At 43.9% G+C, this 23,705-nt stretch overlaps 1 protein-coding gene across 1 annotated transcript in view; it reads right to left on the reverse strand.

Annotated features, from left to right (window-relative positions):
• ANTXR1 (ANTXR cell adhesion molecule 1) overlaps window positions 1–23,705 on the reverse strand; it is a 133,258-nt gene that overhangs the window by 105,039 nt on the left and 4,514 nt on the right. The window lies entirely within an intron of this gene.

Raw genomic sequence — 23,705 nt, forward strand, 5'->3', positions numbered from 1 at the left:
ACACAGGCCAAACCGCAAACACTGCACCTTGGCAAGTCCAGATCAGCTTCAGGTCAGGTGAGTCCCATATTAAGGCAGTTAAGGGATGCCATCATTGCATGCTTTCTATAAACCTGCACTTGGTAACCTACTACAAGTACGCCCACAAATCTTGTCTGGATTTGATCTCTTCTTACCAATCTTTACAAAATTATTCCTACACCTCTCACCCTCGATCCTCATGCCTCCATCCCCTTCCAGAGCCGTACGCCACTGGCTCCACTGCTATGATTCCTCTAATTTGGTCTGCTCATCTTGTGATAAGTTCTACAGGCCAGGCCAATGAGTGCGCATCCTGGTTGATAGGAAACTTGTCCACCAATTTCCATGTTTCGAGTTACTCAATATTGAGGCATTTTTTTCCCCCTCTTGTCAGCAGTTCATTAAAAATCACTCATTGGAAACGTTTTCTTGTCATAAAAGCACCCCAAATGGACCACTAACTGTAATTTACAAATCACTTGCCAATACGAAGACATGCACAAACAAGAAGGGCACTCAGTAGAGCGCATACCTCTGCCACACAATGCCTGATCCACGAGAACATATTGGGCCGAATACATTTTTGAAATGTCATGCCATATATCGTTTTTGGCCCAATCTCCCAATCGTGAAGAATCACTTTAAAGATTAAATAATTCTCATATCCAGATCCGAATATTCACCAAAATTGAATCGGTTCTTCCTTGTCACACGCCCAACATGTGCACAAAGTTTCGTCTGAATCTGTCCATAACTTTTACAATATCCTGCTCATAAACAGACAAACAGGGGTGAAAACATAACCTCCGTCCAACTTGGGTGATGAGCCAACTTTCTTTATGGTGCATGGAGGAAGGTTAAGGGGACTCAGTTACTCCAGTTAATAAGTGAGTATTTGCATACTTCAGGGGGGTTCGTTAACATAGAATGCTCTGAGCCAGATGGTCGAAAAGACCGTCTACGGATCCCGAAATGGTGCTATAATTCTGCATTCACTTCATACTTATATTCCCCAAGGATCAACCAAACGAGGCCAAACTTGGTGCTACAATGCTCAGGAGGCAAGAAGATTATATATAATGGAGCAATTGTATGTAATTAGGTATGTATGTATGTATGTTTGTATATAGACATGTCCGCTCTTCACCCATTGGTTAGATAGTGTACCTGACGTCACCCACAATTGTAACATGAAATACCTAACCTAAAGTACCCAGAGGACCCAAAAGACTCAAATAACTCTGAAGACCCTTAAAGACCATGAAGACCTAAAAGACCCCGAAGACCCTTAATCCTGAGATGCATGGATAAAACCTCCAAAGCCAGTCGCCGATTGGGCATCCTCCATTGTACAAAGTCCTTCATTGGCACACCTGAGCTCCTGCCCACGTATAAAGCTTTCACCTGCAGCCGGCTGGAGTACTGCTCTCCCCTCTGGGCTGGTGCTCCTGCCTCTCACCTTTCTCAGCTTCAAGCTGTGGAAACCAAGGCATTTAAGATCATTAGTGTCTCCCGCATTGAAGCTGAGTCTTTGGGTCTCTTGCTCTCTCACTGCAGGCAGGTCAGTGGTGTTTCTGTCTTAACCGTCTCCTCTCCAGCCTGCCTACCCCCCCCCCCACCCCACCTCTCTGCTATCGGTCCCCCCCCCTATATTTCCACAGGGTGCTCAAGGTCTGTCAAAAACCCCCTTCGGGTGAAACTGCCAAAATCAAGAATCACTGCCCACCTTCACCCTTTCATTCCTCCTTTTTTTCCTGCCTTTGGAACAAACTCCCACACTCTTAAATCCCACTCCTCCCTCCAGGTCTTCAAAACAGCTGCTCACCACCATCTCATGTCTTCCCCCATCCAAAACCTTGATCTTTTCTACCCCTGTTAATCCACCCCAAACCCACTTCCTTCATATTCCCTGCTTTTCTTCCTTAAAGTCCCTGTAGTGTCCATCTTGTTTACCCCCTGTTCCCCACCCCATCCCTCTCCCTTCCACAGATCTCCTCATGGGTCTATTCCCCACTGTTTTGTGCTTCCCTCTCTCATCCCTCTTGTCTCCTGCTCCCCTTGTTATACATTCTTTGTGTGAGCTCTTATATGAGCCTTGACATTGTGTATAAAAATAAAATAAATAAAAATAAATAAATAAAAATCTAGATGACTGTGCAACACAGGTCCCACAGACCTGGGGACTGAAACAGAGTAAACTTGCAAAATATATAGTTACTTCTGTTTTTATTGTTATTATTTTGCTTTTATATCCTCAGATGATATTTGATGAGATGATATATAGGCTCAGATGATATTTCCAAAAAAAAAGACAATTTCATCTTGTTATTGGAAGAAAACCAAAAAAAAGTAATGTTTATTTCTTTATTTATATTTTTATGATTTTTTTTTTGTTGCTGTTGTTTTATTTTTCGATACAAAGTTGTGGCTAGTATTTTAGTATTTGCTCAAAAAAGTTTGCTCAAAAAATGTCGATTCACTGGGTTTTTTTAAACTTTCTGTCAGTCAGTGGCCTTTTTATCAAGAGACCAGGAAATGAAACAAAGTAAACTTACAAAAAACATTGTTATTTCTGTTTCTATTGTTATTGCTATGTTTTTATATCCAATGTTTAGGCTCGTGGATGATATTTGGTCAAAAAAGACGATTCATATATCCTATTATTTGGAAGATGTAAATGATGTTTGTGTTTTATAATGTCATACTAAAGCCATGGATGTAGAAGAAGATGATGCATTCAAAAGACATTTATTTGCACAAAACAACCAATCAAATGCAAAATCATTTCAACAATAAATGATGTGTTGTGTGTCCTCCAAACACCGAGCCATCCAATCACTGAGAAGTTCTTCATTGGAGGCATTTGTCACATACAACATGGCTGTGCTCCTTGTGATCTTTGCTATATGGGCAATAAAAACACCTTTTCTTTTATTGGTGGACTCTGCTCTTGGCCACTTATAGACCCTGCTCCTTGCTGGGTGACAACAAACAACTGCATTGTGGTGGTGATGTATTTTGGAAGCCAGGGATTATTTTGCAGCCTGTATTGCATGTGTGGTGGCACCAATTTCAGGTCAAGTTCTCTAAGGAACAAATGTCGCTTGCATGTGGGGCCTTGACTAAATTCTGGATGCTGTGCAGAGAATAGCACATACGCTTTCAGACTGGCCGCATCCACAACGTTGTACCACATGGCTGTAATCCATCGATACGTTTGCCTTTAGCCGGAGTAGTTGCGGACCATCTGGTCCATAACATCGACACCGCCTTTTGTGTCATTGGAGTCGGTGATGATCTCGGGTTGGCTTTTTCTGCTCCCTTCCACTCCTACTTTCTTGGGGTGCATTGTGCTCAAGTATATGACAGCCCTTTTTGTGGGGGGATACATATCTCACCATCGTCAAGTTTCCTTAGAATCCAAATTCAGGACTGTGAAGCTCTTGTTCTTTGTTGAACTTCATCAGCACAGGGATATTGAGCTTATTTTGATGGAGCATCCCCACAAGTGTCAGTCTCTTTGAAAGCTGCTCTTCAGCAAGGGGCACGTTGGTAAAGAAATTGTCCATGGTGCCATTGCGACCAGTGTTCCATGGTGACGTTGCACTGCGACTCCACAATTGGACAACTTGTGCTCCCAGAGTCCTCTGGGCTTCTTCACCATGCTGTTTTCCTGTGTGGACCATCCCATCGAGGGCATACGAGGTTTTTGCATCGCGTACCCAGAAAATCTTTCGCCCATACTTGGCTGGCTTGCTGGGCATGTACTGGACGAAACTCGTAACTCATGTGAAATAAACAGAAAATGTTCAGCTTTGTCAAAGGAATCAAAGCACTGATCCAATTTCAAAGATGGTAAAATAAACAAGAAGTTGAGAAAAACTCAGGAAGCATGTGAGATAGCGAGATGCAGAAATCACACGAAGTTTTGAAAACGATGTGAATTCATCACCGATGACTCACGAGATAGCGGACTGTGTGTTACAAAAGGCTAATTGCCTACTCATGCCATTCACAGCAATGCCAAATATAGCCGGGTTTCGCAAATCCGTCTCATGCAGATCCGGGGTCGTGCTTTTTTAATTAAATAATGATGCAATATATTTCTCTTAAACCTGAAGGAATTTATTTTGTTTATTAATTTTATTTTGACAGCAATATTTGTCACCAGGTTTTAGGACCACTCCTGGAAGGTCATGAAACTACACATTTATATGACAAAGTTATAGCAAAACAAAAATCATGCCCATGTTATGCATCCATGGGTTCAAGACCCAAAAGATGTTGAAGACCCAAAAGTTCCCAAAGACTGAAGACTTAAAATACCCAAAGAATCCAGATGACCCACAAGATCCGAATGACCCAAAAGACCCAGAGAATGCAAAAGACCCAAAAAGAACCAGGGCATCCAAAAAACCCCAAGGACCTAAAAAAAGAAACTTCAAGAATCCAAAAGACTGAGAGGACCAAAAAGACCCGACGAACCCAAAAGACACAATGGCACCAACATGGACCCATGGAAATTGTGCATAATGTTGTCTAATGTTGTCTAACTGCTCTGCCGTCACTCCCCCAAGGTAACTCTGTCATCCCCTTCCCCTTTCTTCTTTAAGTGCTCAACTGCTGCAAACCTACTCAACCCCCCTTCCAACCCCAAGTCCATCCCCCCCCCAAGACTTCCCAACGTCTCAATCTCCCTGGTCCAACTCCGTGCACCCTCACCCCCAACTCTCTGTCCTCCCTTCCCCATTTCTTCCTGTTCTTAACAACGTTACACAAATATATACAGGGAACTTTGATGCATGAGAAGGCCATTCAGCCAATCATGCCAGCATTGTTCCTGTTCCCGTTTGTTAAGAACAAAGTTAAAAGTGAGTAAAGATGGATCGTTAAATTCACAATCACTTCTCGCTTTCATCCCTTATCCTTACAATAATTAATGGACGGTGTCTGTGTGTTTGTTTGTTTGCCACGCTACCCCTAATACAGTTGTGGGCCGATTCCATCCAGACTTGCTACATAGGATCAGCATGACCCTGTGGAAGAAAAATAATTATATTCATGTATTCTCATTTATAATTGTTGCTGGTACTTTATATATTTAATTTTTATGCTAGAGTCAAATTGGCTGTCAGTAATGTTTCCCTTCACCCAAGAGTCTTTTGACCTACATATTGATAAAAGGAATGTCTTACTTTGAAACAGGGTGACCTGGTTGATAACACTGCAAACTTTTGCCGCGATTGTGTCATTCTGTCCCTTACAACCAAAGTCGACACGTATTGCAGTTTTGAGTTCTTTTGCCTCATGCTTATCAACTAATCCTGTAGTTGAGTTGCCAAATGTCTCCCCTCCCATTCTTTGGAATGTCAAATTGTATATAAGAAGAATTGCTTTGGGATTCTGTTTCAGTGAAATCCATTCGAATGTTTCAGTGAATCATTCAATGATCTTCCTCCATATATACGAAATTCTTCCTCCGTATATACAACAAGATTCTCCTTTGGTATGCTGATCCAACTTGTGGAAATTAAGTTATTTTCCACCACAACCCCAATTCATGTTTGGGCATGTTTTTTATCTTTGCCAGTGGTCTTAGGGGGGAGGGTAATGGGATGCAAGTCTCTAACATTTACAGTATCCTGTCCCCACATTTTCCAGTGCAGTGAGGTGTTTTGAATTATAAGCAGAAGGTATGTTTTTGCTTCATGCACTGAACTTCATGGGTTATTTTGTTTTGCCTCAACAGAGCTGTCAGTTGTCCAGACACCGCTCAAATAAAGGTATGCGTCAGAAGAACAGGTTGCATGCTTGGAACAAGATCGCCCATAGGGCAGGTACTCTGCTTGCCTGGATATAATGGAGCAAGTGTATGTGATTATGTATGTATGTTTGTCTATATGCATGTATGTATGCATATATGAATGTATGTATGGACATATATATCCGCTCTTCACCCATTGGTTGGACAGCTGTCCTGACGTCACCCACAATTGTAAACTGAAATACTTAACCTAAAGTGCCTAAAGGACCCTAAAAGACCCCCCCTCCCCCGAGGACCCGAAAGACCCAAACGACCCTGAGGACTCAAAAGACCCAAAATATCCCCAAAAGATCCAAAATACCCCAAAGACCCAAAAGACCCCAAGGAGCCAAAAGACCCCATAGACCCAAAAGACCCCAAAAATCCAAAGATCCAAAAGACCCTGAAGACCCCAAAGACCCAAAGGACACCAATAACGCAAAAGACCCATAAGAACCCGAAGACCGCAAAGAACCAAAATACCCCAAAGACTCCAAAGACCCAAAATACCCCCAAAGACCCTGAAGACCCCAAAAGACCCTGAAGACCCAAGAGCCAAAACACCTCAAAGAACCCAAAGACCAAAAGGACCCAAAATACCTAAAATAAGACCCAAACCACCCTGAAGAACCAAAAGATCTAGAAGACCCAAAAGACTCTGAAAACACAAAAAGACCCAAAAGAACCCAAATACCTTTAAATTCCAAAAAGACCCTGCCTGAAGACCCAAAAATGCCCCAAATACCCAGAAGACTCAAAAGACCACAAATACACCAAAAACCCAAATGACCAAAAAAAAAAAAATCGCCCATAGGGCAGGTACTCTGCTTGAGAAAATAAATATAATACTAAAGCCTCATCCAATTATGGCACCTCAAATAATTAACGGAATCTCATGAAACAATGGGGGCAGGAAAAGACTTGCAGCTTGTATGAAGCTGGTGGATGTGCAGACTCAGCAATTGTTGTGGCTGCAGTGTGGTGATGGTTGTGGCTGCATTGCAGCTTATGGTGTGGAGGTGAAGAGGTGTGAAGGCAATGCAAGGCAATGTCCTCCTGATTGTCCTTACAGCCCTGTTTGGCCAGCGGCAGAAGCAGAAGCAGAGAGAGAGAGAGAGAGAGAGAGAGAGAGAGAGAAAGAGAGAGAGAGAGAGAGAGAGAGAGAGAGAGAGAGAGAGAGAGAGAGAGAGAGAGAGAGAGAGAGAGAGAGAGAGAGAGGTTGTTCTACCAGTGATACAGCTCTAACTCCACAACCATAAACAGAACCAGACAAAACTCAAACAGAGCTGGAACAGAACTGAACTCCAACACTGCAGAACTAGCACTCCAGCAGAACAGAACAACAAATGCTCTGAACTGAACTCAAAACGGAACTGCGTGTTCAGGCACAGTTACAGCCTCGTAAACTTTGGCACCGCCATTTTGGGCAGTACATCCCACTCATTGACCATCTGCTTCTGTGGGTGTGCCATCTTCTGGCCTGCCCCACCCTGTGGGACGGCAATATTAAAAAGTCTTATGCCCCTCGACGGTGCCCCGCAGCCGATCTTGCTGCCATGGCCTGCGGTCCACTGGCCAAACAGTTCATGCTGTCTCCTTTAAAGCACATTGTGCTTTCTGTGTTCCTAAGTGCCAAAGTCCTTACCTGGCCACGCCCACAAACAGGAGATTTTGCATGACAGACTCCTTCTATACTGTCTTAAAGTTAACACTCACTGCCTCCTTGGTGCAATTTCAACAGGATGACTTACTCTGACACTTTCCCTGTTACAAGAGCAATCTAAGCTCTGTGGTCACACAGTCCATGCTATTCTTTCCACAATATAGCTTTGACCCCCCCTCACCCCTCCCACCCCTTCATGAAACAATATCGCAACAATTCTGTCATCTCACCCACATGACTGACATCTCACTGACATAAAATACTATTGACAACTTTATTCATGTCACATTTTTCGACATAATATACATCCTCTTATATGCACTTAACCCAACAGATTATCAACCTTTTGATCCCAGCACAGAATCCTTACTTTCAAGGATCCAAAAGGCAGCAGATGTGGCTCTGTTATCCTGCTCAGCAGATGCAAGATGTCTTTCCATAAGCTGGGAGGTTTTGTATTTTTGGCTTAAATCCTTTTGGAATTGTGCATTTTTCTTCTGCATCACTACAAATTTAAAAAGAGCTTGGATATCTTCTTTACTGAAGTTTCTTGGTTTATTTTTTTTTCGCTTCATGCCATTATTTTGATTTCTGAAACAAAACAAAGAGTGTGAGAAATTCGATACGAAGCAGGAAGTACTGAAACAGTGTATATGTAATTTTGTGATCACATGGACCTGTTTCTTTTAAAGTTACCAGCAGGAGGGCAGAAACTTTTTGAATGACCCCCTTAGATGGCCCCTCATGAGCTGCAAACATCGATAAATGTGCTTAGAGAGTTTGATCTTTGGATCCATTTTGTTTTGAGATTTTGAATGATGTCTTGGGTGTTGCTTTCAGAGCCTGCATTGAAACTGTACTTAATATAAGGCTTGTGCCTCGAAGTTTACTAACTCTGTTATCAACTGTTGCTTATCAATTGGAGCTTTTGTCATTCGACGTTGTCCTCATATCACTCAAGAAAGTTTGAGATATGTGTTGTAAAACTCTTTGCTTTCCCTTCTTTTGTCGGTTTTTTGAAGGAGAAACTCAATCTTGCATGAGTGATTCTGTGGGGATTCTGCTGAGGTTGGCAAATGTTCAAACCAAACGAGACCCATTTAGCTATACCAAATGGATCTTGGCTTGGCCAGAGAGAGGAATTTTTGGCAAGCACAGTCAGTTCAGCTGGAGAGACTGGGATTCTGCTGAAGCTTGCAGTTTGGCTGGGCGGCGACCAAACATCCAGCTACCCATGACGACAGCTCACTAGACACCTGATTACAGAGTGCAGTGGAGTTCAAATTCCCTGATGTTGTAAGATTTAAAATGAGGATTAACTTTAACTCCATTATATGAGTTCCCTTACAAGTAACCTCACTTTAGGAGGAGCCATTAGGCCCAATAAGTTTGTGCAATGTTTACGAACCTATGGCTGCTCTATCCTTTTCTTCTTCCTTTTTATAATGCTGAGTGTCAGGCAAGGAAGCAACACGTACCATTTTTTATCGTCGTTGGTATGATTGGCCAGGATTCAAACCGCCCGCCGACCTGCCAGATTCAAAGCAGACACTCGAACCATTACGTCACATTGCTTTGGCCAAGCCATTATTATGGGTGCACAGCGCTTTAAAGTTGTTTGAAGATTTTTGCAATGTATGTTTTTTACAGCATAGCCTTTACATAAACAAAACTATTTAAAATATTTTTTTTACAACAGTTTTAGGTAAATATTTCTACCTAATCTCTTTTAGACGGTGGTTCCAGCTAATTCGATAGCTACACAACACAGGGCAGCTGGTAGACATCTTGACAACAGGGTACAGGTGGACAAGGCAAAAAAAATAACAGAAACTTTTATGACCTGCCATTTCAAGTCATTGCCTCATTTTGTCTATGTCTGTCATTTTGTTATCTCCTCTTGTTCTGCTCTTCCCTGAGCTTCGATGGCCGTGCAAAATTAAATATAAATATCAAGAAATATAGGATTTTCAGCTGCAGGAACAAGCACACGTTTTACATTTTAAGGAAATAAAACAACAGGTGAGCACAATTAATCCCATCATGAGGACTCAGTTTTTGGAAGAGTGACATAAACTTTGCCAACTTATTTCAAGGAGCACCTTGGTGGTTAAGTTGGTAAGGCCTTATTGTATTATTCTCACCGGTGTTGGTTGAATTCCCCAAACTGCTCAGCAGAATGTATGCAACCTGCAACCGAGTGGAAACTTGTCCAGGATTAATGTGAGTCTCGCATTCACAACTTGTCCAGGATTAATGTGAGTCTCGCATTCACAACTTGTCTTGACTGGTGTGAGTGCCCTGGGTTGCTCTGTCTAGAGTATTGCCCCAATCCCCACCATACCTATTTTGACTGGCCGTTCAAGGTTGAGTGGATTGGATTTCATGTAAGAAAGTTCGTCAAAAACTTTTTTCCCCGAACTATGATACAATGAAAAACAAGAAACTTTGATGGAGCAAGAGGCCATTGGACCCATCATGCCTGTACATGATGGAATGGGTTAGCCAGCAAATGTTACCCCTTTTCTATTTATAATTTTCAGCCAGTGATAGGTTTCCTTCCAGCAATGGTTGAGTTTCCTCATGTCAATGCTATCAAAGTCGTTTTTTGTGTGCGAAAGTTTTTGAAATGGCAAAGACGTTTTGAATCCCCGTCACCTTTCCCTTTGTTGTATGATCTTTATGCTGTGGTCAATCAGGCTCGTTAATACACTGGATGGGATGTCTTTCAATAATCGTCATTTTCACTATCAATACTCAGCAATAAGTCAGCAACAGCTGTTTCTTCTTCTTCTTCATATGGAGCATGTGGCTGTGGGTACCATCATTTGCTGGGGGGCACAGCTGTGTCGCTGACTCAACAGTTGCTTCAGTTTGAAAGTTACCAAAATGCTTTTCCTCCATATTCAAATAATAGCTAACACACAGGTAGTCCACAGGTAGTGGACAAAAAATGGAAACACCAATGTAAAGTCACTTAATAGGGCATTAGGCCACCACGTGCAGTCAGTACGGCCTGTGTGTGCCATGGCATAAAGTCCGCCAGCATCTGGAATTCTACAGGAGGGAGAGGCACCATTGTTACACAAGAAAATCAATCAACTCACACGTGTTTGATGGAGGTGGAAAACGCTGTCTCACGCGTCATTACAGAATATCCCATAAATGCTCGATTGGATTCAGATCTGTTGATTGAGAAGGCCATGCTATATGGAAAACATCAGTGTCACACTCATCAAACGAATGGGGTCCACACATGCTCTGGAGATGGAGGAATTGTCATCCTGGAAGACACCTCTCCCAGCAGGAAAGAAATGCTGCAACATTGGGTGAAGATGATCACTCAGTACCATGAAGTAGTGATTGGCATTGACCTTGCCCTCTATGAGAATGACTGCACCCAAACCATGCCAGGAAAATGCGCACACAATATTATAAAATCACCACAACCCTTTACTGTTGAACCAAGCACTCAGGTTTGTGGAGTTCTTTTGGTAGGCACCACACGTGCACTCATCCATTTGTCGAGAACATGGTGAAGGATGATTCATCTGGCCATATCACATTTCTCCACTGCTCAGTAGTCCAGTGTGATGCTCGCAAACATGCATTGCCAGTTGTAATGAGTGTTTTATGCACTGCATCCCGATCGTGATATCCCACTCTATGGAGTTCTCGGTGGACCATTTTTTATGAAACTGGCTGCTCGCGCCCCAGGGTGAAATTTACAGTTAATTGATCTGCAGTTGCTCACCTGCGTTGCCTTGCACTTCAAATGGATGCATGGATATCACGATCCAGGAGTGTGTGCTTTTCCCACTGTTGCCCTTTGCTGATAATGTCTTTCCCTCGGAGTTCCATGCCGACATAACCTTAGACACCTTTGCTCATGAAACATCAGAAAGTTGAGCTGTCTTTGTCACTGATGATCCTGCCAAACACGACCCAACAATCACCCTCTTTCAAAATCACTGACATCTCCTTTTGTAGCTATGCTAGCCATAATTACCAGCAACCAAGCCTGTGCAGCAGTTTTATACATGACCTGAAGCATGCTAGAATGTTATTTGCTTAATTAATGCATGGGCCACAGCTGTGTGGAAGCTGTTGCTTTCAATATACTTGGTGTCCCTCATTTACCCAGGTGTTTCGTTTTTTTTGTCCACTACCTGTATATTGCATCAACAACGAAAGAGAAATTTTAAAAGGTAATGGGTCATTTATTCTTGAGAATGGAATCATCTTCCAGTTCGTTTATGCTCATCGTCCATCCTTCCGCTGACGGTTTTAACATTTCCAAAACTGATGGAGATATTTCATCTAACCATTCCTTATTTTTACCATTCTCAAGTTTGTTCGAAATTACATGTTGCTTTTCTCTTTGTGGATCCAAAATGTTCAAAAGCAGCCTTTTTGGCCATTGCTAAAATACTTAATTTACAATACAGTATTACAATCAAAATGTATGCACTCTAATCTCATCTTACCTTTCTACTTCCTCTTCCACTCACTATCCAAGCAAAATAGTTTAAATAACTCTTTGTAGCCAAGACTTGTTGAAGAGGGTCTCCAATTCAAGATTTTTGGATTACTGGCTAAATGCCCATCTGAAAAGCCAGTAATTTGTCTTTTCTCCCATTGTAACCTCATGGAGGAAACCTACATCCTTGGAATAGTCAAAGAGAGAAAGATTTCACCTTCATTTCATATGAATGATGGCTGCTCAGCCTAATAAAAGCTAACTTTATGCCATACTTTGTCTTCTATATTAATACGTGTGTGTGTGTGTGTGTATGTGTATGTGTGTGTGTGTCCTCCATAATTCCAAAACCATGAAACCTCGCAGCCTGAAGCTTTGCATGCAAAATAATACAACACCAAGGAAGTGTATGAGTGAAAATTGGGTGTTGGGTGAATAAAATACACCCTTTTTGAAGGGCTGTTTCACAATCAGGGTTATCTCGTACAAATAACAAGATGGGGCCATGCACTATGTTTTGTGTTGGTATAATGGTGTTGTCTAATGCATAACTACACAGGTAGACATGTGTCCCACCTACACCTGTGATGTCTTTGTCACACTTAACTTATTATTCTATGGAGAGGCAATAATCAGATAAATTTTCACCAATTGCATGTTTCAATTCACTATATCCCCAATTTGTCCAGTCAATTTTATTCAGTTATAATATAATATGCATTCTTTAACACTGAACATATTTTTGCATTGAAAGGTCTAATTTGTTCCACAGAAGAAATAAAATTCAGTGTAATTAATTTGCATTATGGGAAATATGTTTTCCTGATCACATCTTTTGTCCATCAAAAATGTCCTCTCCGGAACACATCATTAATTCTATGGGGAAGGAATGCATATTGTTGGAACTATTCAGCTATTCTGAAGTAACACATCATATTATTGCATGACACTAAAGACAGAAAAGTTTGGGCTTGAGGTGTGTTGACCACAGAGTCATATGTATGCTGGAAATGCCTATCCGTCAAAAAGTGTCCTCTCTGGAACAGCTAAATATCTGCCAACATTTTTTTTGTTATTCCTGCTAAAATCTTGCACATTAAGTTATGCAAATTAGTTGTTTATAACATTCATTTCATGCAATTTCTTTTATATTGCAACTATTTGTACCCAGTGTGTAGGTATATATGTATTCGTCAAAAAATGTCCTCTCCCGAAGCCAAAATCACAAAAGTCAATTTTCAAGGAAAGAAGTATGAAATAGCTCATAAAACCGTAAAAGTATGTGCATGAGAAAGACAATGATGCAAACATTGCTGATTTATCATTTGGAATTATTGTATTCTCCAGGTAATTTTAAATAAATTTATTAAATTCATAATATTATACAAGCAGAATGATTTTGAGTCACAAATCCAAAGTCCCCCGTACAAATAAATTATATTAATTTTGACAGTCAATGTCTTGTAATGATTCAAATGGAAAATATAAGAAAATAAAATCAATTTTTAAAAACATGACATCCAATCTTCTCCTCGTTCATAACAAATTGACTCTTTGACTTGTAGCTCTGAAATTTTACACATATTATCTCTGGTATATAAGGTAATTTGTGGGCACAAATGCTTTAGAAACATAAATGATAATTTTTTTGTCTGTTTGTGGAACATGGTGGTTACCCTGATTGTGAAACAGCCCTGAAGATAATTAATGGCCTTATTTAATTATATCCTTTATCAGGCGTATCCTGGTCCACGGCTCTCTCTCTGGGGTCTGAAGGCGTTTCCTGGGTAACCTCTCTGGGATCTCTAGCTGCCATGTTTTTTGGCCTGCTCAACCATGCCTTGACTTGAAACAGACGCATCAATTTTTTAATGATATACTTTTTTTTCACTTTCCTCACTCATATTATCCAATCCCTGTTCATCATAGCTACAAATCGCTGGATACATTGCAATGCTTATGAATGCCTGGAGACATCAGCATTCTTGGCTTTATTTCATTATCACACATGCCATAACTTCGAGAATCTCTTAAACTAAGCAGAAGTACAAATTTTAAGCTCAATAATTAAATTTAGCAGCAGCACCAACTGCTAAAAAAAGTGTTCGTTTGTCCAATTCGGATATTGCTTGGGTGTCTCCAGGAGGTGTGTAATATGACAGATCATTGCTTGCCAAGCCAGCCGTTCCTTATCAACCGTTTAATTGGAGTGCTTCATGGAGTGCTTAAGCCACTTGGCAAGTGCTCTACATTATTCACACTGTCACTGAATAATTTATATCGATTGACTTGAACAAAGGTCAGGACTACTCACGTGCGTTGGCCACGAGTTGTTGTGCAGTGCAACAAGCGTTGGCTGGCTCGCTAAAATGTGAAATTTTACTTTGTACCCTGTTTCCCCCTTTTTGTACGATCTTCCATTATACAACCCATCACTTCTGCATCGATAAATACAAATAAAAATTAAACGTTTCGTTTTTAAAAGTTTCTTGAACTGTTTCCTGGATTGCTTGGTGAAGCCGCTTGGTGCACGTTCTTCAAGCTTCAAACAATGGCGATACTGCGTTTCAATACTGGACGTAGGAAGGCAAAATAATTATATGATCACAGTGAGTTTAAAAAAAAATGTTTTCAGTTGTGATGAAGTAATGAATCGCCACATCATGGCAGGAAAGCCGAGAGGTGTGCATACTCACTCTAAGCTGTCTAGCCTGGGTTTGAATCGTGACCCAGCTATAAACTGTCATCCTGGTGTTTCAGAGGCAGGGCGATTCTTCAATATCTGTGCCATTAAACTGTACATCACATCTACTGGAATCCACCCTTCTCTCACTCTCTCTCTCCCACCCTTCTCTCACTCTCTCCTATCCCGATCAGTCTCTCCCTCTGCTCCTCCTCCCTCCCCCTCTGTTCACCCTTAGATGTCATGGAGAGATCTTGGGGACACGGTAAGGTTGTTGTTGTGCTTCCATATAACTATGTTATAAGATAATTATTTTATTTGCATAAGCCAACTTGCATGCTCCGATAACTTAGTTACAAATAATTCAGACATAAATATGAAAAAAAATGTTCAGGTTCGAGGGAAAAGATTAATTCATAGCACAACCCTTCAGGTCAGGTCAGGTCAGGTATGGGAGCATGTGCCAGAACAGCGCGTCGCTGCGTCCACTTTCCGCCGGTACTCCAGGGGCCTCCGTCTGGCCATCCCCCAGGCGGATGCCAGGCCCATCCCCATCTCCTTGAGATGATGGTCAACCTGCTGCAACCATGAGGCACGTGGTCGGCCCACTGGCCTCCTCCACTCATGAGACTCCCTCGCTGAGAGAATCTGGTAAGCAGGATCAGCGTCAGGAAAACGAGCCACATGTCCATACAGCCGCAACTGACGCTCACGGACTATGCAGGTAACAAATCTCATCCGAGCCTCTCTCAGCAACCGCTCGTTGGATACAAAATCCGACCAGCGATAGCCAAGGATTCTCCGAAGACACCTGGTACCAAAGGAATTAAGTCTCCATCTCAGATCCTTGGTCAGAGTCCAAGTCTCGCACCCATAGAGCAAGACTGGAAGTACCAAGGACCTGAAGACTCGGACTTTTGTCCTCCCGCACAGGTACCGGCAGCGCCACACCCCATGATCCAGTGAATCCATGACTCCCCAGGCCCGACCCAGACGTCTATTGACCTCTGACTCGCAGCCAGCAGAGACATGAATATCACTGCCAAGGTAAGTGAATCTCTCCACGACCTCAACCTCCTCACCACAAACAGACACAGACAGGACAGCAGCATCCAAGATGTCACCGAAAGCCTGGATCTTAGTTTTGACCCAAGAAACCCGTAATCCCAGCGGCTCCGACTCCTCATTCAGCACCTTGAGGGCCCCCAAAAGGATGTCTAAAGTCTCCGCAAAGATGACTGCATCGTCTGCAAAATCAAGGTCCGAGATCTTGACATTCCCAAACGATGCACCGCAACTTGATCTCTCCGACATCCTCCCTAAAATCCAGTCCATACAAGTGCTGAAAAGTGTGGGGGCAAGTACACATCCCTGACGAACTCCAGTAACAACTGGAAATAAGTCAGAGGTGGTACCACCACACTTCACAGCACTCTCAGTACCAGAGTAGAGTTCAGACATCAGATCGATCAGTTTTGGTGGCACCCCACGAAGACCAAGAATCCTCCAGAGGACATCCCGATTCACTGCATCAAACGCTTTACAGAGATCAACATAGGCTGCAAGCAGCCCCTGCCGAAACTCTCATCTGCGTTCGGTGAGGACACGAAGTGCAAGGCTACGGTCAATCGTTGACCTCTTTGGTGTAAAGCCTGACTGCTCTGGACGCTGGTGCTCAAGCAGATGGTGGCAAACCCTATCAAGAATTATCCGAGCAAAGACCTTGCCTGGCACTGAGAGCAGCGTCACCCCTCGGTAGTTGTTGCAGTCTTGGCGATCACCCTTCCCTTTCCAGAGAGGGACAACAAGGCCCCTCTTCCAGTCAGTTGGGATGATGCCTGTGTTCCAGGCAGAGCACAAAACTGCATGCAACGACACGAGTGCAGCATTTCCACCAGCCTTGAGAAGTTCGGCATGGATGCCACAGATCCCTGGAGCTTTTCCCCGTTTCAACTGGTTCACCGCAGCCCGTGTTTCCACAAGCGAAGGTGGACCACAGTTGATTTGAGGGTCAGCAACAGGGATTGTAACACCCTTGACGTCCAACTCGACAGCTGGGGGATCAGCCTGGTACAACCGCTCAAAGTAACCGGCCCAGCGGGCCTTCACTTCAGACTCCTCTGTCAAGAGCCTACCTCTCTCTGCTCGAACTGCAGTGCTCCGAGGGATGGGCTTGGATGAACGTAATGCGCGAATTCCCCTGTAAGCGGGACGAGAATCACCTGTCCACGGGTGATGCTCTACCTCCTCACAGATTCCTCGCACACAGGCTTCCTTGTCCACCCTCAGTGCACGTACAGTTTTACGCCTCAGCACCCTGAACAGCTCAGCTCTGCCATTCAGCCTGGCCCTGCGACTCTGGTCAATGGTATCCAGTGTCCGTCGAGAGACAAAATTCTTTGCCCTGCGGTGAGTTCCAAGACATCCACCGGCAACGTCAAGGACGGTGGTCTTGAAGGCGCTCCACAACTCTTCAGGACCCCCCAAAGCACCCAGACCCCCCAAGTGTCCACTCAGCCTGTTCGCAAACTCCTCAGCTACTCTCTCATCCCTGAGCTTGGCAACATCCAGCCTAGGCTGGGATGGTACCATTCTCCAGGATTTAAGGTGCAGCTTTAGAGTTGCTACAACAAGCCTGTGGTCAGTATTGAGGAACTGAGCACTCCGGTAGACCCTGCAGTTCTGGATCATCCTCCAACGACCATCAATGAGGACATGGTCAATCTCCTTTGCCACACCGCCAGCGTTGGAATACCAAGTCCAGCGATGAGCTTGTGGGCGCTGAAACCATGAACCAGCCACCCTAAGTCCATGACTTCTTGCAAAGTCAAGGAACTTAGTGCTATTCTGGTTCATAGTTCCTGACCCATGGGGACCAACACACACCTCATAACCGTCCCTATCAGTTCCAGTCGATGCATTGAAATCCCACAAGATTAGAAGTGTATCTCGTCTGGGGCACTGATTAACCACAGACTCGAGTGTGGCGTAGAATGCATCCTTCACGGTGAGATCACTCGCCTCAGTCGGAGCATAAACAGAGACCAGGGAAATGACACCTAAGGAGTGACGAATCCTTAATCTCATAATACACTCGTTGACCGGTGTTACCTCAATTATCATTGGGGTCAGCTTATTGGACACAGCTACAGCAACTCCTTGGGTATGGTAACCATCAGACCGACCAGACCAATAGTAGGTGTAACCACCCACCATTATCTCGCCGCAATCCGGTCTCCGAACCTCAGAGAGAGCTGCAATCCCGATGTCCAAACGCTTGAGCTCAGATGATAACAGAGACAGGTGATCATCCTCTCTTAGGGATAGGACATTCCAGGCACCCACCCGAAGGGACCCCCTCAGGTTAACCCAAGGAGACCGCCGTCTGGTGGACGACACCTCAGCACCACTCCGACACACTCTCCCGCAATCTGACCCAGGGATGTTACCCCATGGTTTCCCTCCGATCAAAGATTGGGGGTCCCGAAGGCTTTGCCCCAATCCCATCATCCGGTGAGCTGCCCTGCGAAGGGAAGCTGCACAGGAGGTACTCCCACGGAGTGGGTTTTCAGATTTTTTTGCGTTTTTACGTTTTGCGGAATGAAGGGTTTTACGGTGGCCGGAGTGCAAATCCTGCCACCAAACTCCTAATAAGAAGTAACCCAACTGCAGGAGGACGTCCGCAGACACAGTTGGGCACTAGATATGGATGGCCGTTGGCTCACAAGGAGCTCCTCCGCCCTTTGACAGGTTTTGTTTTTAATCCTGCTGGGTGTCCATATCCAAACACCCTCCTCACCAGAAAACCTGGTGGGGGAGACGGTTTAGTCGCCGACAACCCGACCATGGAACAGGTTAGCACAGGTTTACATGGTACCTGAAGCAGGTCACAGATCGAACCTGACCTGACCTGACCTGACAACCCTTCCTTTCCAGTCTTTGGAGTCTGGGAGACTCAGCAAGGTTGTTGTGCTATAAAAAATTTATATAATTTTTTTTTTTGCATGAGCCTCCTAATATGCTCCGAAAAACTTACGAACAAATAATTACATGGCATAGATATAAAAAAATATTTCATTCAGGTTTGAGGGAAAAGCTTCTTACCATTTACACTTCCTTTCCAGTTCCTGCGGTTTGCCCATTTAGCTCATAAGCACAACAATAGGTCCTGGTAAGGAATTCTAAACTTGGGGGGTGGGATGGGGAAGGGAATCAAGCTGAATCATTATTGATGTCATTCTATTCCACTGCCATGTATAAAAGTGTTTCTGCATTTAATTTCTTGCCTCTCCTCCCCCCCCCCCCCACGTTGACCGCCCCTCACATTGCCTTCCCCCCCGTGCTGCATCCCCCCATGCTGCGTCCCACCCCCATGCTGCCTCCCCCCTTCATGGTGCCCCCCTCATGCTGCACCCCCCACCCTCACACTGCCTTCTCCCGCATCATGCTGCTTCTCCCCCCCCCCACCTTCCCCTCCCCTTTGTGCTGCCTCCCACCCCCTCACGCTATCCTTCCCCCTCGCACTGCCTTCCCCTCCCCCTCATGCTGCCTTCCTCCCCCCCCACGCTGCCCCCCCTCATCCTGCCTCACACTGCCTTCCCTCCCCACTCTCTCCTCCTGCCAAACCCCCTCGATTACCATACAACTCAGAGGTCGATGAGAGGATGGACTGTCAAAGAATGTGCGAATTGAACAAATGAAAGTTTTTTGCTTTTGTATTTTTTCTGCATCATTTCAGTTTGTATAATGTAGGATAGTTGAGGTTTGCATGCTCGCTCAAAGCTGTTCCACCTGGGTTTGAATCCCGACCCAGCTATAAACTGTCATCCCGGTGTTTCACAGGCAGAGTGATTCATCAATGTGTGTGTCATCTCTCAGATGGATGTTAAACTGGGAATCTCATCTGTCGGAATCCCCCCTCCCTCTCCCTCACCCCTAACCCCTCCACACTTGCCCCTCCTTTCTCTCCCTCCCTCACCCCTATCCCACCACTCCTTCCCCTTCCCACCACTCCCTCCGCTTCCCACCACTATTTCACTGTCCTCCCCCCACCTCTTTCCCTCCCTTCCCTCCCTTCCCTCACCCTCCTCCATCCTTCCCCTCCCTCTTCTCCCACTTTCTCTACCCCACCTCCATTAATATTCCCGTCAGCGAAGCGATGGATCGTATTTGCTAGTTATACAATACTTCAGTCAATTTGTTCTTACTATCATGTGCCCAGGCACTTTAGACAACTGCCATGATGTATGATCGACCGAGGCTTGTATTGCTGCAAACTATAGTCACAAGGATTTTCTGAGTTGGTGTATTCCTTCGCCGAGTAATTGCCAGGTTGTTCGTGGTTCCTTCACAGCAATATCAGGAACTAAAATGGCTATCAATAGAAAGAGGGTTGGCTCTGAGTGTGAAGGAACAAAGATATCACACCTGCGGAACACCATGTGAAAAAGGGTCCACGTAACAACTCCCAGGAGGTGGTGAGGCTGAAATGTGTACATGATGTCAATGCATGCTATGGACACAGTTACTTCAAAACCAGACACAAGTGCAAGATACAGGTGACAGCCACAGTGAAACTTGGGGAGAAGCAATATCACTTACAACAGCCACTCACCCTTAACACCATGTCCATTATGACAACCAATGCAACGTTATTCAACTGACTGTCCATCCACTCCGACTGTTGTCTCCACAATTTGCCTCGACCTGACCTTTTTATAGTTTTTTCCAGCATCCTCACATGTTTCTTCCCACCTTCTCGGTGGCAGACAAGAAGCTTGGAGGATCACTTCTTTCACCCGAATATGCTTTATATACAGTTTATATATTTTACCACCTGAAACCTCCCCGTGCACCCCACATGTACAACCATCAGCTTTCATCTCATTGTGTACAGCAGTTCAGGAATGCATAGAAAACACACACACATACGCTAATGGAGGTGGATACTTTGAGACCTGGGAGGGCTCGGTTCCACCTTCTGAAACCAACATATGGGGATAACAAGCAACGGCACACACAGACATTTCTCAAATTTATTAAAATAAGATATTCCCACCACTTTCAGTCAAATGTCAGGCCAAGCTAGCTCGTTCCTGAAAGATGGGCATAAAAAGTCTTTCCCCGGGTGACTCCACATGCCAGTAGAATAATTGGGCCATTAAGGAAGTCGGAGGAGTTTTTACTCCCAATGATGTTTGCTGCTTCGCATGTGATGTATAGAGTTAGTAATCTTTCGTAACAATTTTATTTCAGCAAAAGTATTACTAAGATTCGAGAAAACTGTTCGTTTTCGTGCATTGCTGAAAAAGCCAGTTACACAAACCACAGCCCGAGCCAAAATTTTTCTTGGCCTTTCAGCAGTAGCTATTTCTGGGAATTAATTTTCCAATGATGGAAAATTTCTCTAAGCCACAAATTGTGCTGCAAGCTTCAAACATGGCACAAAATTACGGTTGTCCACCTGAGATCACTGGATTTCAAGTGTGGATCAACTGCTCGAATGGCTGCGCATCCCAGATGCCCAACGTAGAATCAAACATGTGCAAGAAATACTGTCGAGAAATATGTACAAGCATTTCCTGTTCCTGAGTCTGCAAGTGCCTCTCTATAAGAACCAGAAGAAGAGGAAGTGCAGGAGACCGCAAAAGGCCTCTGTTATTTTATACTATCCTGTCCATGTCAAACAATGTGGTCGAAGCCATGTTTTGTTTGGGCGAGCAGCCAGTTCAGTGAGGAAAACATTCTCTCATCTGATGCCTCACCTTCAGAGAATATGTCTCACTTTCATTAATGTAGTTGCAGGACAAAAAAAAAATTAATGTTCAACACAAAGAAAGGAGGTGCAGCAGTCATTAGAATCCCTATATACTAGGAGTAGCGACCATTTGCAATTTGAAGCCATTTTGTTTCCACCGAGCGCTGCACACTGAACCTGTGCCCATTGTGTGTGTGTGAAGTGTAATCTGTCCATTTTCTAATCAAGCTCTTTCTCTGCACTCAAAAGGAAGATTGTATTACTTAATTATTTATTTTCGTTCTTCGAACACGTCACAATAAGCAAACAATCAGACAGGATTGATGTAACCTAAAAACGTATCACAGAAACCGTGGCAGTATGAAGTGTAACGCGTAAGTAAAGGTTCACACTGATGAATGCCTAATGTCATGGACCATGACATGTAGCTAACCAATGTTAACTGCAACACTTAGACTAATTTGAAAAAATAAATGAACAAACAGACTTAGCCTGGTGTTGGCGCAGTGGTTAGGGCAGCGGCTTGGGATCCAAAAGGTCCTGAGTTCAAGCCCCGTTGGGCCACTGAATTAATACACCAGGGGGTTGGACTCAGCCTGTCATCCTTCCGAGGTCGGCGAAATGAGTACCAGTGTACTGGGCTGGTGTATACCCCGGTTAAAATAGGTGTACCAGATCCCTGTGTCGTAAGAGGCGACCAGGGTTGCGTCAGGAAGGGCATCCGGCGTAAAACATGTGCCAAATCACTATGCGGATCATACGGATGATCTGCTGTGGCGACCCCTAACGGGAGCAGCCGAAAGAAGAAGTAAGTAAGTAAATGAATAAACAAACTTATGTTACAGATACACAAGTGAAGTGTTTACCTGGAAGCCACTTTGCCAGGATGTTCTTGATATTGTTGCATTTCTGTGAAACCGGCACTTCTCCAAGGCAATGGCAGACAACATGTAGTGGTCCTGAGACAGTTATTTCATTAGTATCTGTTTTAGATCGCCCTTATGTCTAATGGGTTAATGAGACACAATGCATTGTGAGGGCTTTTAGGCAGGTGCAAAATCCCATTCTTTATTCTCTTATCTATTTTATTTTACTCTATTTCACACACTACCTCTCCTTCCTCGTGCATACATGTGCACCACAAATCAGACTGCACAGTGACAGCATCATTTACTCTCTCTCTCTCTCTCTCTCTCTCTCTCTCTCTCTCTCTCTCTCTCTCTCTCTCTCTCTCTCTCTCTCTCTCTCTCTCTCTCTCTCTCTCTCTCTCTCTCTCTCTCTCTCTCTCTCTCTCTCTCCCTCCCTCCTCACCCGTGCCCCCCATACAACTCCTCAACATCCCCCTACCAAAAGTCCTAATCACCCGCACCCCCCAGCCTACCACTCCGAAAAGCCTCAACCTCCCACTCCCAACTCTGCCCCCATCTTTGCTCTCTCCCCTCCCAACCCCAACTCTGTCTTCCCCTCCTCACCGCTCATAAAAGCAAGCAGGCATTCCCACATTAAACAGTGGAACAACTCATGATTTCCCCTCCCCTATCATACTATCAACGACTTCACAGAAACACGTCACAGTTCACTGTCCAGCTCACAATCTCATGAGACATGTGGAAACCCATGGCATTGCAACTCTCAAGTGACCATGAGTAGGCGAATTGTGCCAATAAATGACCCAAAACCAATTATCATCTTCCTGATGCATATATGCACATCATTAAAAGTAGATAATGATGGATGTTTTCTATCACAATGTCGTGACATTCCCGGAAGTCCTCTGGCAAAGACATGGGTTTATGGTCCCTCGTCATGGGTTTTATGATGCCTTTTGAGTAGCTGAGATTTGAACTTATGGACTTCATTTTGTTGGCTTCCTCAAGGCATGAACAAAATATATATTTTAAATATTGTTTACACTTCATTTCCTGGGCCAAGCTGGTGCTTTATCATAAAAAAAAATGGTTTATTGACTTAGTGGTGTGTACCTGATGTATCCTGGGTATTTTGTGGGTAAAGGAAGAGTGAATCTAAATTTCCATCACATTTGTATATGTACTGAATAAGCATCCTCTGACATGATATGCCCATCGATTGGTGTTGAATCGTGCAGCAAATGGCATCCCATTTCTGTATCTCTGCACAACATGTAAGGGATAAGTTTACAGGGCCCTTCTGGAAGCTGGACAACATGGCAGATGGAATAAATATTCCAGGCCACACTTGAGCCAAGATTTAGAGATGAAAACAATAGGCTTAGTTTCATTCCACAAGTATAATGGGAATGTAAACAAGTTATGTTTT

The sequence above is a fragment of the Eptatretus burgeri genome, chromosome 10, assembly GCF_056783735.1.
Source record: "Eptatretus burgeri isolate ZD-2024b chromosome 10, Ebu_testis_v1, whole genome shotgun sequence".
Classification (NCBI taxonomy): Eukaryota; Metazoa; Chordata; class Myxini; order Myxiniformes; family Myxinidae; genus Eptatretus; species Eptatretus burgeri.